The sequence below is a fragment of the Malus sylvestris genome, chromosome 9 (genome assembly GCF_916048215.2).
Source record: "Malus sylvestris chromosome 9, drMalSylv7.2, whole genome shotgun sequence".
NCBI classification, from domain to species: Eukaryota; Viridiplantae; Streptophyta; class Magnoliopsida; order Rosales; family Rosaceae; genus Malus; species Malus sylvestris.
The window spans coordinates 12,324,220-12,340,508 of NC_062268.1; the positions used below are offsets into that span (position 1 = coordinate 12,324,220).

Here is a 16,289-nt window from a genome sequence, read left to right on the forward strand (position 1 = left end):
CTTAACATTCGTGAATTCGTTACACCACTTGTTACTATATATAAGTGCTCAACTGATTAATAAATTAATACGACACTAATTATTTGTTTGGGTATACTTCACAAAGTAATTCTATGATCCGGAGCGTTCATTTTTTGGGTCATTATTGTTTACCCCTTTAGACATTATTGTGAACATTTCATTGTTTGTCGACAACACTAAGTTTGTAACATATATGTCTGTAATCACTAATTATGTTCAAGCCCTAAATTTTGAAGAAATAGTTTTTTAATTAGTTTTTCAAGTAGAAGGGATTAAATGGATTGGTTATAATAGATTAGGTTAAATTTTGTTCATGACTAATTCATCTTCTACCTTTAACTTAAATAAAATTTAAAAATAGACATTCTTCAATCCAGCCTAACCTAAATACCAAAGTGGCATATAGTGTTATATGTTATGTTTTTGATTGAATATGTTGAATATGGTGAGACTTCAATAAAAAATTTGCACGGCACTAGTTGCTCAGTTGATTAAGAATATTAATTTTTTCTCTCAAGATTCTGATTTCAATTTCCTGCTCATATGAAAAATAGAAATAAGACGATATCATTTTAATTAACAATGAGTCTTACAAATCCTTTTCATTGTAACTCTTTGGAAGGTATGATAAGAGTCTAAAAGAATAAGGAAAATGTTAACCATTGCTATTAAAAAAGTAGTGCACACCACCACCACCACCACCCATATTCGATTATTCTTGGAGCGATATGCAACAAGGATTCTGCTACATACGCAAGCAAAAGCAAAACTCAACACAACACACGTCGAAAGGCATCGCGTGAACATACGACTGTACTTAGTTGGTCACTAATTAAGCGCTAAGTTAATTTGTTCATTCTAATTTTCCTTTCTGCAAAGGGGCCAACATAAACAATTAATTTCAATTTTCTTGTCAATACCTTTGGGACACCCCTGTCCATAAGTTAATAAGTACATATATGTAAGTGACATATGGACCACGATTACCTAAGTACAATTTTGAACCTCATAATATTTCACATAGTTAAGAACACTTATTTTTGGCACTATAGGTGTTTTAAGTACGATTTTTGTAAATGACGAGTTTGATACCAATTTATTTTGATTAACTCAGTATATAATAATTTGACTCTAATAATTTGACTCTAAGGATGCGTTTGTTGCACCGAACTATCTCGGACTGGATTAGCTTCAGGGACTAAGGTAGACTGGCTTAGACCAGACTAAGCTGGACTGACTTAGTGAAGCGTTTGGTGCAGTGTCAGACTAAAAAGTAAGATAATTAACACACTTTAATATTATATTATTTAACCAATATCTATTAATATTTTAATATTAATATATTTATTTATTCTTTTATAATCTTCTTCCTCTTTCTTAACCTCTCTTTTTCTCCGTCCATGGTGTTCCTGCCCTTTCCCTTTTTTACTCTCTTTTTTCTTCGTCCCATTGTCACCCCTCCCCACTCTCTCTTTTTCGCCATTTTCACTCAAATTACTTTGCTCTGTTCTTCTCTTCTTTAAACTATGAAACTCTGAATTTGTTTTGATATTTAAATTTCAGTTCTTTGAGATTACAATTTCAATTCTTGGCGTTGGATTAAATCCAAAGCAAATCCAGCTAGGTATTCCTTCTCGAAGCAAAGAGGGGAAATCTGGGTTGTGGGTTCGTTGGGTTTCATAAGAGGGGAGAAATCAATTTGAAGCAAATAGAAGGTTGGGTTCGCGGGACGAAGGAGATCGACGAGACGGCAAGATTTGGTGATGGGTTTGCGGGGATGATGGAGATCGACGAGACTGCAAGATTTGTGAATGGATTTGGCGACGCATGGTTGCAGATCGCAAACGATGCAGATATTAGAGAGCCGGGATTAGCAATCCCATCCTTTTCGGGGGTACTAGCCAAGACGAGGTAGCGAAGCCTTTAGTCGGAACGAATCCGACTTAATCCCATTAAAGACAGTCCCAAATCAAACCAAACACAGACTAGTAAGCCAGTCTAGTCTAGTGAAACCTAAGGAGCTCAAACAAACACGCCCTAAGTTAACAATATTTACTTCCCACCTGATATTTAAAATAAAAAAATTAAAAAATTAAAAAAAATAAAAAACTTCCCACCTGATATTTTAAGTTCATATTTTCTCTCCTTTAACATCACTTAGGTAAAAAACAATTTATAGCAGTTATGAGACAAGCCCCCTTGGAAGTGAATTAACTTCTGTTAGCTGTGTGGACCTTTAGACCTTGAGGTGAAGGCCAGGCACTACTCAATTTACATCACCCTCTTCCTTAACAATATGTATGGACCACATTTGCATACAAGTTTATTTAAGTCTAGCCACATCGACAGTATACTGGTCCCCTAGACTTCAAAAATTTGTAACTTCTAGCTATTTATACCAAGAAAAAAATTACTAATTACAACTTTCAGCTTCTTATATAGCAGATTGCTTAAGGGAAGGGATCTCCATTTTTTGAAAAAAAAGGGATTATGTGTAGGGCCCACTCCACATCGAATTTCAACGATCCGAACCGTCTATTTTGTTAGTCTCGATTCATAGATCATCCTTGCAAAATATTAGCTAAATCAGAAATGTTTAAGACATCTAATTGGGTTCAAAGAAATAAACGAATACTTTGTTATATAAGAAAAAATGAAATTTGATCTTGATAATTAAATAGGCAAACAGATTTCGGATTGAATTGAATTTTTGCAAGGATGATCTGTGAATCGAGACTAACAAAATAGACGGTTTGGATCGTTGAAATTCAATGTGGAGTGGCCCCCACACCTAATCCCAAAAAATGGGGATCCCTTCCCTTAAGCAATTGGTCTTATATAGTTAGCTAGTTTCATCTTCTACTAGTTAGATGAAGGTTTTAAAATATGTTAGGTGCTAGTTAGATCAAAGTTCTATATAACTTTTAGCTTTTTTTTTTTTATAGAAGACCGAGTTAGATTGGTCATGCAGCACTCCACATGTTACATATCTTTATATATAGGGAACTCTATTTTCTTTGACGTACCAAATAATGAATGCATGTTCAGTGATATTCACAACTTTTTTTTTCTTCATTATACCTCTTCTTCTTCTTCTTTTTGTTTTTTTTTTTTTTTTTTCACATCACTTGAATGTCACGCATTCATACAGTGGTGGAAATACACCGATATCTAAAGGGCCTCAAGTTATATTTATGCACCAGTATATATATATATATATATATATATATATATATATATATTTTTTTTTTTTTTTTTTTTTTTTTTATGAGTAGATCAACTACCCCCATTTACCTCCTTTGTAGCATAATTTAATTGGCACATCTTGAGAATCTTGTTGCTATTGGGAATTCTACGTACAACCAAGAAAAGGAATAAGCATGTTAGATATTGTCACACGAGCCAAGAGCTACATGATGTAGAAATATGTGCAAATTAAATTTAGAAGATGAATGAGAATTTCAAGAGTTTAGGATTTATTGGCACATTCCCATGGTTGGAGGCTGTCGGACCATGCAATGGCATGGACCTCTCACGTGTCATCTCAGAGCTTGGAGACGATATCAACATCATCTTCAGATCTAGCAGAACATGCAAGTCCGGGTCTCAATATGTCTACAACACCATAGACATTCCCTAATCATCTTAAATAAGCATGACTCTGCCAATAAGCTATAAAGAAGGTTCCAAGCCCTATCTTGAGCCGAACTAAGAGAATCCAGGTCTGAATAGTATGAACGTGATCCTCATATCTTATTCGAGAACTACACCTCATCCAAAATTGAAGACTAAGCAAAGATAAGAGCCAACACGGCTTGAGAGTAATATCCACTCATGGATTCTCAAGATACACCTCAAAAAGGATATAAGCATCGGTCATTCTAAACCCTAGAGCTGAGATACAAACTTTATAACTCTTTCCCTGAGTTCATTCAACAATACCAATCGACACTAACTTGAGTGTCGGGGAATCTTTGACCGACAGTACAATGGTGCTCCTCAAAAGCTCTTCCTTGTTCGCAGGTTGTTCAAGTTCGCACCGGGAGTCTGCAAATTGTGTTCTAATAATTAGTACTATATCAATATTTTACATTAATAATGAGTTGAATGGTAGGGTTTTATCATTGCCAACATGTATCTGTGACAAAGATAATTCCAATATAAGGCACGGGAATAAAGTGAGTAAATGGTTTTGACTTGTTCAATAGTCATTGGAAGTACGATTAAAGATATGGGAGGTTGCTAGCAATGATGGTGACTGTTGATATTTTTATACCCCATTTTTAATGCACGTATGCTTATGCTGTTATGCATGGCAGCATGCATGGTAATGTAAAATGTTCATGAATACATGGGTAAAATACTCATGCATGCACGGTGATGTATGTTCATGCAACCATGTATATATGATGGACACATGTATGCATTCAAGGGACGATGGAGACAGGGCGCTCCGCTCCACCGAGGGAGGTGTCATAGACCCCAGCTACCAGAAACATGTGTGTCCCATGAATAAAGACACGAATTGTGCCAGACATTAAAATACAAGAGTAAATAAATACTGTTCGCTTGCCTACTGAACAAAATAAGAAAAATACAAACAGCACAGCGTGTAATAAAGTTTGAAACAACAACAAAGTGCAATTAGGGGTAGTTCGGGTCAGGATCCCGAACTGAAAAGCATAACCCAAATTGCGAACGAATTCCTTTTGGGACGGGATTCCAAAAATTTTAATCGGAATTTTGATATTCTTCAAAAAATATTAAAATATTAGTATTTCGTTACGCTTTGGAAAAACTAAAGATGCTTAAAAAATAAAGATATACAAACAATACCCATTTGAGCAAAATACAAAATTAAAGCATGAAAACACAAAAAGCAATGAAATTTATACAAACAAAATTTTAAAAAAAGTAAAGAGTATACGGAATTAATCAAACCTGAAGACCAGAAATCTACAGAGATGGAATGGGGCAGCGACTGAGGCAATTGTGGAAGGAGAGTAGGTCCTGCTGCGGTTGGGCGGAGGAGCCAAGGCGGGTAACGGGGGCTAAGCACGCCTTTGGAAAGGGAACATTGAAGGAAGCCATTGGAGTGTGTTGTGAAGCAAACCTCGATTTTAGGTGGACAAGGAAGATGAGTCGATCGAGGGAGAGAGAGAGAGAGATAGTGAGATTGTGGGAATGAGGTCGAGAGAGATAGGGTAATGAATGAACGGTTGAGATTAAATCTCAAACAAATCCAACTCGCCACATAAGTCTTAGACCTAATTTAAAATTAAATATAATAAAATATGCTTTGGTTTGGGATTATAGAAGAAGGCATATGGCCGTGGGATCTCGAGTCCTGTATCGAACTTTTTGGAAACGGTTAGAGATTTTCGATTCGGTTTTGGAATTTTCAGTTTTTTTTTTTCCACCCCTAAGAATAATAAATGAGATACTATATTTTTGGACCACCCCCTCCCAATTCATATGACAAACAGATATCAGATCTATTATACTATTTGCAATATTGCAAAAATATCAACCGAAGTGATAAGGTTGTGTAGTATATATGTGTCAATGTTTAATATCCATCCGTATCTACTATATGATATATTTATATAAATTTTTCTGTTTTCAAAAGAAGGCAACGAACTAATTAATTAGCTCATCTATATAAGTTTTTTCATTTTTAATAGTGCATATTATAATGTTTCTACGTGCATAGGTGTGATCATTTCATTTTTCTTTATTTGAATACATAATAAGTATATTGTTCATAATTGGTTCTCATTTCATTCGTTTACTCGTCTTTTTTTAGAAATTTATCTAGGGGCATGAGCTATAAACCGTAATTGTTACCTACGAGAACAAATCTTCTGCATTTATTTTACGTTTAGCCTTTCTGTTGTCTTTATCATTAATTGATATATATTAAGTTTATAATAACAAAGTTAAAAAGAGTTAAATTTATTAACACGTGTCAATTACCAATAAAAGTTACAGAGATACCACACATAAAACAAGTGCACAAATTTTAAACTCGTTATGTACTTCTTGAATTTGACATAAAATACAACAAATTTTCCGAGGAAAATGTAGGAAAATTACGTAATAACACAGATGGAATATATCCTGTCGGCTGAAAAAAAAAACGAATATATAATTATATATCATTTGATGTTCCAGAGTAGTTGAACTAATAAGTAGTTATAGAGAAAAAAAAATGCTGCCATGCACTGTTTATTTATAAAAGGAGAAATTAGGCCTCATTTTTATTTTTTCTACTCCATTGATTAAAATCTTATTCTTTTTCAAATTTGGATCAAGGTCCTTCGGTTTTAATAAACGCCATTAATTATTCAAAAAACAAAATATTTACATGTCAAGATAATTAAGTTTTATTTTTAAATATATTCATTTAGTGTTAGAAATGTTACAGTTGATATATTATATTTATGGCTAAACTTTTTATCATATATTTCTATTTCTAGTTTGTACTCATTTTTGCAACTTTTTTTAAATTGCACCAATTTTCTTTTAAATTTTAATTTGTAATTTCTTTTTGCCCCTTATTTTTTAAACTTTTATTTGTACTCATAATTTTTTAACCTTTTATTTGTACCCATAATTTATTTATAATGTACCCATTTTTTTTTTTTACAAATGTACCACTTTGTTATATATAAAATGTATCCCTTTTTTTTTTTAATACCATTTTTTTTTAATGTAAAATGTACCCATTTTTTAAGGTAAAATCTATTTATTTTTTAATCTAAAATGTACTATTGTTTTTTCAATATAAAATGTACCCACCTTTTTATGTAAATGTAGCCAAATTTTATTATATAAATGTACTCATTTTATAAAAATAAAAAAATAAAAAAATTCCCATTTTTTTTATAATCTAGAATGCACCCATAAGCAATTATTATTATTTTTTTTATCAAAACCCATAAGCAATTTTGAACAATTAAATTGGTAGTGTAAATGAAAGCAAAAAAAAAAAAATAAGGGTTGAGTCTTTATTGGTATTATTGCATCTCTTTTTATTATTATGTCATTTATGTAGCAGGAGAGAGACTTCAATCAAAAATCTAAAATACATAAGATTTGAGTCTATAACAGTTATGGACCAGGCACCGTAACTAAACTATCCTTATAAAAAACATGAAATAGATTCTCAATGAAGTTGAGCTTTCCATGCGAAAATAAATCAGTAACGGTTCAGGAGGTGTGGCTCAAGTATATACAACGTTCTTTTATTTGCTAATGTTCTCAATCCGATATCCTTACGTTCGTGTGATGTTGTTTAAGTTTATTGCGTGTACAACACAAAAATGAAGTGCGAGCACGTTGGTTGTTGGGCTTGATATGTGGATAATATGTTCTAATATCATGAAAAAAAGTTGATGAGTGAGTTTGAAGAACAAAAAGTCTCACATCAGTAATCAATAGACCAAACCTTGTAAGGACTTATAAGGAGTTGGCTACTCCCCATATTGCTAATTGATTTTATATTGAAATTTCAACTTTCTTCATGGTATATCAAAGCGCAGGTTAGCTCACGTATGAAGTCCAACGGTTACATGTGCTACATATCACCTAGTTTGTGTTGCACGCATGTTTAACTTAAAAATCGCCATAAGTGAGTGGGCACGTGAGAATGTGAAGGACAAAAACTTATATTAATGATGCAAGAGCTTGTAAGGAGTTGGGCCAGGTTTTATAGGAGAACATTAACTTTCTTTTGTTGTTCACCCTAAAACCAATTGACAAAAGTCAAGTGGCTCAACTCCTTAATTATAAGTGTATGCGAGGTTCTTTAATTTTTGTATGTGAGATTCACACTTTCAAAAAATTCTATAAGTATAAAAACCTAAGAGCAATAGAAAACCAAAAATATTTCCAGCCTCCAGTCGCTAACCTTTGCCTTAGAGCGTTCCTGGCTTTATCCTCCATAAGGCTACTACATTTGAAGCCTTAGAGAATTTCCAAATGAGATGTTAAAATACTAGGTGGAATGTCACTGTGCATATTTGACATCAAATGTCTCTCCAATAGAAGTATTATTTGCTGACTGAATTTGAAGGCTTTGTGATTTGGAGTAAAATTTGACATCAATGACAAATTTATTTTTAATTCATTTTAATGGTGGGTCTTTTATTCCACTAACATTTCAACCAATAAAAATTGTGTTTCAACATTTTTTTAATAACTACAACCATTTAAAGCTCTATTTAAATAATAAAATAACATTTGACAATTCGGTTGGAAAAGTATAAAATTTAACATAAGACTTTAGATTACTGCATCAGCCATCAATTGTAATTTGACTCTTATAAATTGACATTTCTTTGGAGATGGTTTTAGTGATGAACTTCATCCTAAATGGGCCAAAAAATAGGGCTAAATCCACCACTTAGGCTGACGGCTTCCTTTCTTGGATATCAAAAAATTAGGCTACATCCAACCCTAAAAAGCAATGAGTCCTACAAGAAAAGTACAGCCTATGTGAGCCAAATTCTTTCACTTTTTCCCCACTTGCGAATACACATATACTCTCATTTTATTTTTAATTCTTTTTTTATGCGTTTTTGTTCCAAAGTCCTCCTACATTTTGTTTTTATGTTTAATGCTTACACATAAAATGATATAATATGTTCTAATAAAAGGGCTTACTTTTATTAATTTCGAAAAAAAAACACACTACATATTGGAATGACATTGGTAGTTGGAGACCTAAACCAAACAGAAATAAACAATATACCTAAATTGTAAGGGCATTACAATTTAGTTATTTAAAAGCAATGAACAAGCAAACATACCTAAATAGTAAAGTTATTACAATTTAATTATCTAAATGCTACAAACACAAGGCTTAGCTACTCTGTGCATGTTCATTCTACAAGTCTGCAATCAAATTATTTTAGAGAAATAAACTAATGGATGAGATTGAGATAAGATAATCCAATTAATGGTTGTTATGAAATGAAATGTGTTTGTACCATACTTGACCAATCCCGAAACTACCAAACACTGGTCAACTTCATACCTTCAAGGATCCACTGAGGGGTACATGCTAAGGCACCCCTACTGAAGCACAAGAGTTTCCCTCCAACCAAGTGGCCAATCATAGCACGACAAATGTCAACATCAGAATAAAGCTCATATAGTCCTACATCGACTGTGGACAAGAGCTGGAGACTCTCCTCAACTATAAAAGAATACCATTCTCCTACAATGAATGCCTAGTGTCATTATTTTACTTAAACCAGTCATTAGAACCCACTGATGATAATTATACTTAAACTTATGTATTTGTGCAAACCCTTCAATATTAATGAGAACTTCTCAACTCCGTGGACGTAGCCAGACTTAGGGTGAACCACGTACATCTTGTGGTTGCTTCCTTATCTCTATCTCTTTACATATTTATCCTCACTAGTGACCAGAGCAACTGAGCGAAGATCACAAACTTGACACTTTACATTGTTCCAAAGTCTTCGCTGATTTTGTGCGCATCAACAAAATGAAATCTTATATTGTCTAATTTTAGAGAAACAAACCAACATATGAGATTGAGACAAGAAAAACCTAATCCAATAGTTCATAAGAGATGAAATCTAACTTTGTCATAATTTTTTTTTTTTTAAGTTGAAAAATTCAGGATAACACGTTTAAAATATATATATATATATATATATATATATATATATATATATTGTAGACTATAGTTGACTGCCACCTCATCATAATCTATTAGAAAGGATTGGCCTGTTCTTATTCTCTGCAATTCCATCTTTCTCTGTTTATTTTCATTTCTTGCTCAAGATTCTGTAAACTCTATCATGGTATCCTTTCCCGAGTACGATCCTCCGGGCCAATTCTTCCGTTGTGATTCTGTCTCGATATCTTGAAGAATTGATGTTGTTCGATTGCTGTTTCTTGAAGGGTTGAAGGTATTTCTGAATTTCTTGGTTTCTGATTGAAGCCATTTCGGGTTCTAGTTTATTATTGCACATAAAGTGTTCGATTAACTGTTGCCCCATAATTATGCTATGGAGGGTCAACTAGGCTTGTTTGGTATAAAATATTGGATTGAAATCGTGTCCTTTGAGTCGTTGTTATTACCTTAGTTTTTGTGTAGTGAATCATTCTCTTACATCTGTAACATTTTTTTCATTTTTCTTCAATACACATTGAAAATAATAACTTATCAATTCCAACCCAATATCATGTACCATACCAACAATTGAACAAATTGTAAAAAAAAAAAACGCTTCATTCGATAAAAATCTTAGTATATTGGTAATTTACAAATCATTCTAATTGTGCGTCTTTTTTAATGTTTGTACATACTGACTTAATAAGTTCAATTTATCTATCAATGATTTTATGCTTCTCATTCCATAAAAATCTATGAATGCTTTTTATAACTGTCAGCCAAAAGAAATATTATTGCGTACTCCAATAACCAACTCGACCATGGATGAGAAGGGTAAAAACTCTAAAACAAATGGAAAAAAAAAGCTAGAAACCAATCAGAACACTAGGTGAAAGACAATGGATAGAAGGGTCAGCCAACCCTCCTAAGCCCTAACTGGCTTCGTCCTTCTTGTGGAGATTCTTTTATAGAACCTCAAAAATTCATCGGGGTTCTAAAATGGATTATATCCACCACTTTCAAATATGCATATAAGAGTAAGTCCACCCTAACAAATCCCCTTTGCAATTGGGTGATTTAATACCCCTACTCCAACAAAAATTGGTCCAACCCACCCAAATCCTTCTTGGTATTCGGTGGGCTCAACTCCCCCAAACTCAGCAATCAGACCATTCTTGCCCGCCTCTATACATCATGTTGATGTCCATGACAAAAAAAAATTGCAGGCGAGGATGCAACAACAAAAGGCGGTGGTCGAGGGAGGAGTCCGCCTTCTCTGTAGTCGAGAAATTCGGCTTAGAAGATGAAGTGGAGGAACGGACGAAGAGAAAGAAGGACGAGGCGAGTCGAGGGACAGAGACGGACCAAGGAATGGACGGATGGAAAGAAAGGAAGAAGAAAAATGAGAGGGGGGACGGACGAAGCGAGAACTGCAGCCAGCCTCGTGTACCAAGACCCGTCGCCGGTGAGCGCGAAGTCGAGGGAAGAGGAGGAGGTAGAGACTTGGACATAGGAATCGGGGGAGAAAAGTGTTGGATTTTTAGATCGTCTGGCCCGCCCCACTCTAACGATATCGATATTGTCCTCACTTTTACCACCTGCCTAATCCGTCAGCTATGAGATTTTGCCACATGAGATTTTGCCACAAAAGACCGCGGTATTAGTTAGAGTAGGGTAATACTAATTAAACCCCTTGGTTTCTTTTTTTAGATCGCCAAGCCCGCCTCACTCTAACGACACCGATACTGTCTCCACCTTTGCCACCTGCCAAATCCGTCAGATGTAAGGTTTTACCACAAAATGTTTCGATATTAGTTAGAGTAAGGTAATACTATTTAAACTTCTTAGTTTCTTTTCACACCACCGATGTGGGACTTCAACAAAAATGAGGGAGAGACTTGATGGTTTCAAACAAAAATATGATATTTTTACTATAAAATAATATTAAACTTTTTTATTAGTTTTTAATGTGAATTGTCGGGACAAGTTATTTACGAGCTTGAAATACTCTCAAGCAATTACTATTCATTAAGACAATAATTATCAATTTTCTAATTACCTGCGCAATTATCGCTTCAGGAGTGGAATTGCTCTATGAAAGAAAGGTTTCCCTATCTAGTTAAGGCTAGCTTTTACTTTCCGATTGATTAATTAAGTTCCTCATGTAGCTATACTTTAGAATATGCAAATGAGAAAGAATGTAATATATATATATATATATATATATTACTTAGACCATCTCCAACCCTTGGGCTAAAAGCCAAATTTTTTAGCCCGGAAAATTTAGCTTTTAGTTCAGAAACATCTTTTCTGCTCCAACCCTTCTACCCTAAAATTTTAGCCCGGAATTATTAAAGAATGAAATTAGCCTAAATTTTTTTCTTAAATCAAATTTTTTTTTTTAAATATGTAGATTATTGTAAATTAATTTTATAAACATTTTAATCTAAAAAAATTTAAATTCCGATAAACATTTCGCATTTAGCCCGGGGGGAAAGCTGGGGGGGGGGGTATTTGGCCCATAAATAGCATTTGGCATTTAGCCTAAAATTTTAGCATGGGTTGGAGAGTGTTTGGGGAGGGTAATTTAGCTTTTAGCCCAAAGTTGGAGATGGTCTTAGGCTTTTAGGATTTGGTTATTTCTTTACTAATTAACTAACTGTTACTTGGTGCAAAAAGCCGCCAGAGATCTCATATCCCTAGTATAGTGAAAACCTCTTAAATTGAAAATTGAATAATGTTTTGGACACTCATGGCATGCATGTGACAGATTAATGTAATCACATGATTCACTTGACATGAAACTGGAGAGCCACATAAACCTTTACTTTGTCTTTTGGTAAGTATCAAACAAAAGATGATTAAGTGGAAGCACATTGAGGGTTGACTATTATTAGGAAACCCTTAGGCTAGTTTGGTATTGTTGTGTTTAAAAAAAAAAAAAAAAACTTGTTTCTACTATGTTGTAAGAACAAACAGCTGTAAAATAAAGTTGTTAAGTATTTCGTAAACTTCTTTTTGTAAAAGTGTTTTTAATAAAAAAAAAAATGTATGAGTATTTAGTAAACTTTTATATAAATTATTTTGGATATGTTAAATGACTAAAAATGATATAGTATTTAATGTGATATAATAATTATCAAATACAATAATGTAGGAGTAAGGATTGTAATTTTGTAAAACATATGGGGGTATACTTGCTATTTGAAAAATTTATTAAATGAGCATTGATTACCATTCTTTAAAAAAAATAAAACACTTCTTTTAGAAGGATGGTAAACTTTGCTTCTGCTTTACTATGCTTTTCTACTTTCATTGACAGCGGTTTTTTAAAAGAACAATTCTTTTTTTTTGTTTTAACAAACACATTTAATGTTTTAGATTTTAAAATAAGCTGTTTTTATTTTTTTTATTAAAGCATCACAATCCCAAATGAACCCTTAGACTCCCAGAGCCATTGGCCATGCGGTAATCAACATCCTGATCCTACAAATTGACTTTCCTTAATCCTTATTGAGATACCCTACTGAGAAAGACTTAGCTCCTTAATTATCGAGCAAAAATTCTTCCTTGAAATACTTCATGGTTTACTCACAAGATTTCGTGTTTATAATTGAAATCATTCATATTATAAAATACTATGTAAAGATCATTTCTACCAAAAATCATTTTAAAACAAAGATCTTTAGGCATTGAACAATATAAAAATTGATAGACGGATTGGACAAAAGTATTTCAAACTGCTTATCTACTTAATACAATTGCTTGATTCGCCGATCCTAATTTTCATTGATTTTTTGCGAAAATAATTTTTACAGGTTTATTTATAATATAACCAACTCTAATCACAAACACAAAGTTTTATAAATAGTCCACAAAGTAATTTGAAGATGAACTCCTCCATAAGACCTACTTCAATCTTTAGAGTAAAACTCAAATTATAGGTTCTAAACCTCCCCCAACTTTCTCCAACCCTTGGGCCAAAAATAAGTTTTAACCCAAAACTCATTTTTTGAGCAAATTTAAGCCAGGATTCCCCATAGGTTAGTGGGCACCATATATGTACATTTTTTTTAGTTGTATATTGATAAATTCATTGAGTCCAACAGTTAAGATTTAATATGATCAATCCAACGTTAAAAAGAAGATCTAATGTTCAAAATTTAAATCCAATGGCTAAAGTAATTAAAAAAAAAATCATGTGATTTCATATTCTTTCATAGTACTCGATGAGTTTCATTATGTCAGTTTAATGATTTTTCAATATTTATCGAAATGTAAACATTTTTAAGGTAAAATGTTCATAAAATTAAATTATAATAGTCTACATAATTTATTATTTTTTTCTAAAAGTTACTTTAAGAAAAAAATTATCGTAAATTTATTTTTTAATAATTTCGAACTAAAATTTTTTAATTTAAAAGAGCGAGAGCAAAAAAAATATTTTTAGATTAAAATTAAAAAAAAAATTACTTTAACCCAAGAATTGAAAATGTACTAGGAGCCATTATCCAAATAATTAAAGCCAGTTTCAAAGTTGTATACGTGTGCTTTTCTGCACCGTGTGCTTTTTTAGCCCATAGAAGCTGATTGTTTAGTTGACACATGCATGATGTTGATCATTGTTTAATATATTTACCTCACCGAATCTAAGAACTGGAACTAGCTTGCTCATTACAAATCTGGATAAATGATTACTTGTTAGCTTAAAGTTTATGATGGTGTTATTGGTTTGGTGCATACGTGTAGTGGGTGCAACTTTTGGGGCTGCGCACCTATAAAATATTTGACTTAGTGAGTGTTGCCCTCTTTTTAATCAACTTTTGATTGATTAAATACTAAATATGAGAGTAATGTTAAAAAGATTAAATTTTAAATTAAAATTGTAAACTAAATAATGTGTTACTAATAAAAAATAAACATGTTAGTTGATATTTAGTTAATAAACTAATCATTTACAATCATATCATTTAATTTATAAATTTAATTTAAAAAATTTAATCTTCTTAGTATTACTTTAAATATTGATCTAATTTTTCACAAAACAACGTAAAGCATGCAAACCTTTATAAGCCGCTTTTCTGCAATATGAAATAAATTTGATTGATGGTGTAAATTCACAACCGACAACAAAAAAATTTCAATAATATGGGAAACCTACATTTCTTTCTAGAGGGAATATCTTTGACTACATAAAAAGACTATGAACATGAATAATTGATTTTGTTGATTTTTATCATGATGTGTTGGATAACACAATCTCAAATCTTATTAAGATACTTTTGCTCTCTCTCTGTGTACGTATAAAATAAATATGCAAGTGACATGAAATTTCGAATTAAGAAATTTTATGTGTGCTTATAAGGAATTGAGAACTATTCTGCTTATTATAATTAGTTTTTTAGTGGAACTTTAATTTCTTTTATTATATTAGAGCATGATATATGTGCACCCCAACACCGAACATGCTCACTCAATATATGTTATCTATGTGTTAGGGTTAAATGACATATATAGGACATATTGAGCGTGTGAATCTTAGCCAAGAGAATAAAGGGACCATGCATGTATGTGGAGTTGAGCTACCCTATATATTAAATTATTGTCCTGGTAGAACCTCTTTCCGTTCCTATTAGATTGTGTTAAGCCGCTTCTCTATATAACTATTTTGACCCTGATGATTCTTTGCTCTCAGTGCTAAAAGGAGGCTTGAGAGAAAGATATATGCTAGTGTGTCGTTGTTGGATGATGTTAACAGACAGTGAGATGAGGGTTAGTGTGTGTGTGTGTGTGTGTAGTTTGTGCCTGTAATTAATTTGTGCCACGAGTGAGGAGGCTGACTCAGTTGAGATTAATTTCTATGCCTTGAGTGCTAATGACTTTACATCTTTGTTCGTTGTATGCGCAAGTATAGAAAAATATAAATGAATAAAAACTGGTTTTAATCATCCCATTGATAGAGAGCAAGCGTACAAATCTTTGAATGACGGTAATTAAAAGGTTGAATTCTAACACAAGCGCTAGGAATGAAATTCAGATATCTTATTTGAAGAGTCTGTCCTGTAATTTATTACTTTTTTTTTCTGGTATGAATTCTATCGCCCTTTCTTCAAGATTTAAAAAAAAAAGAAAAAAAAAAGAAAGAAGAATTAAAAATGAAAGGGAATCATGGGAGAAGGCAAGATCAAATCATCTTAAACTTAGAAGTTAGAAGTTAGATTCCTTGAGAAGGATAAATGAATTCAAGGAAGCTTTTGGGTAGAGAATAGTCTAGATTGAAAAATCTCTTGTCAGCTTGTTGATAGAGTTGAACGTCTTTTTCCTTAGCTCTCCTTTCACTTATATAGGCCGAAGAAGCTTTTCCGACTTTGCTTGCAAAGAAAAAAGGAAACTGAACCTTTCTTATTTGACAAGCTATGCGCCAGCGTCTAAAATCGTACATGGGGTTAGTTGGCGATCGTACGAGGGCACCACAGGCAAATTTTTATCACTTGATGTGAATATTGGCGCATTGAAGAACACCGATATTCCTTGGAGCGGTTATGCTCTTTGGATCGGGTTTGGACCTACTGTTCATCTTTTAAAATGAAACTCAATGTGCACACTTAAGAGGAAA

General features: G+C 32.9%; 1 long non-coding RNA gene across 1 annotated transcript; it reads right to left on the reverse strand.

Moving 5' to 3' along the window:
• Window positions 1-3,438: 3,438 nt before the first annotated feature.
• On the reverse strand, window positions 3,439-5,418 carry LOC126582877 (uncharacterized). Its single transcript, XR_007609608.1, has 2 exons — window positions 4,963-5,418; window positions 3,439-4,068 (listed from the first exon to the last, which is right to left on the reverse strand). It is a non-coding gene; the product is annotated as an uncharacterized LOC126582877 (long non-coding RNA).
• Window positions 5,419-16,289: the final 10,871 nt, after the last annotated feature.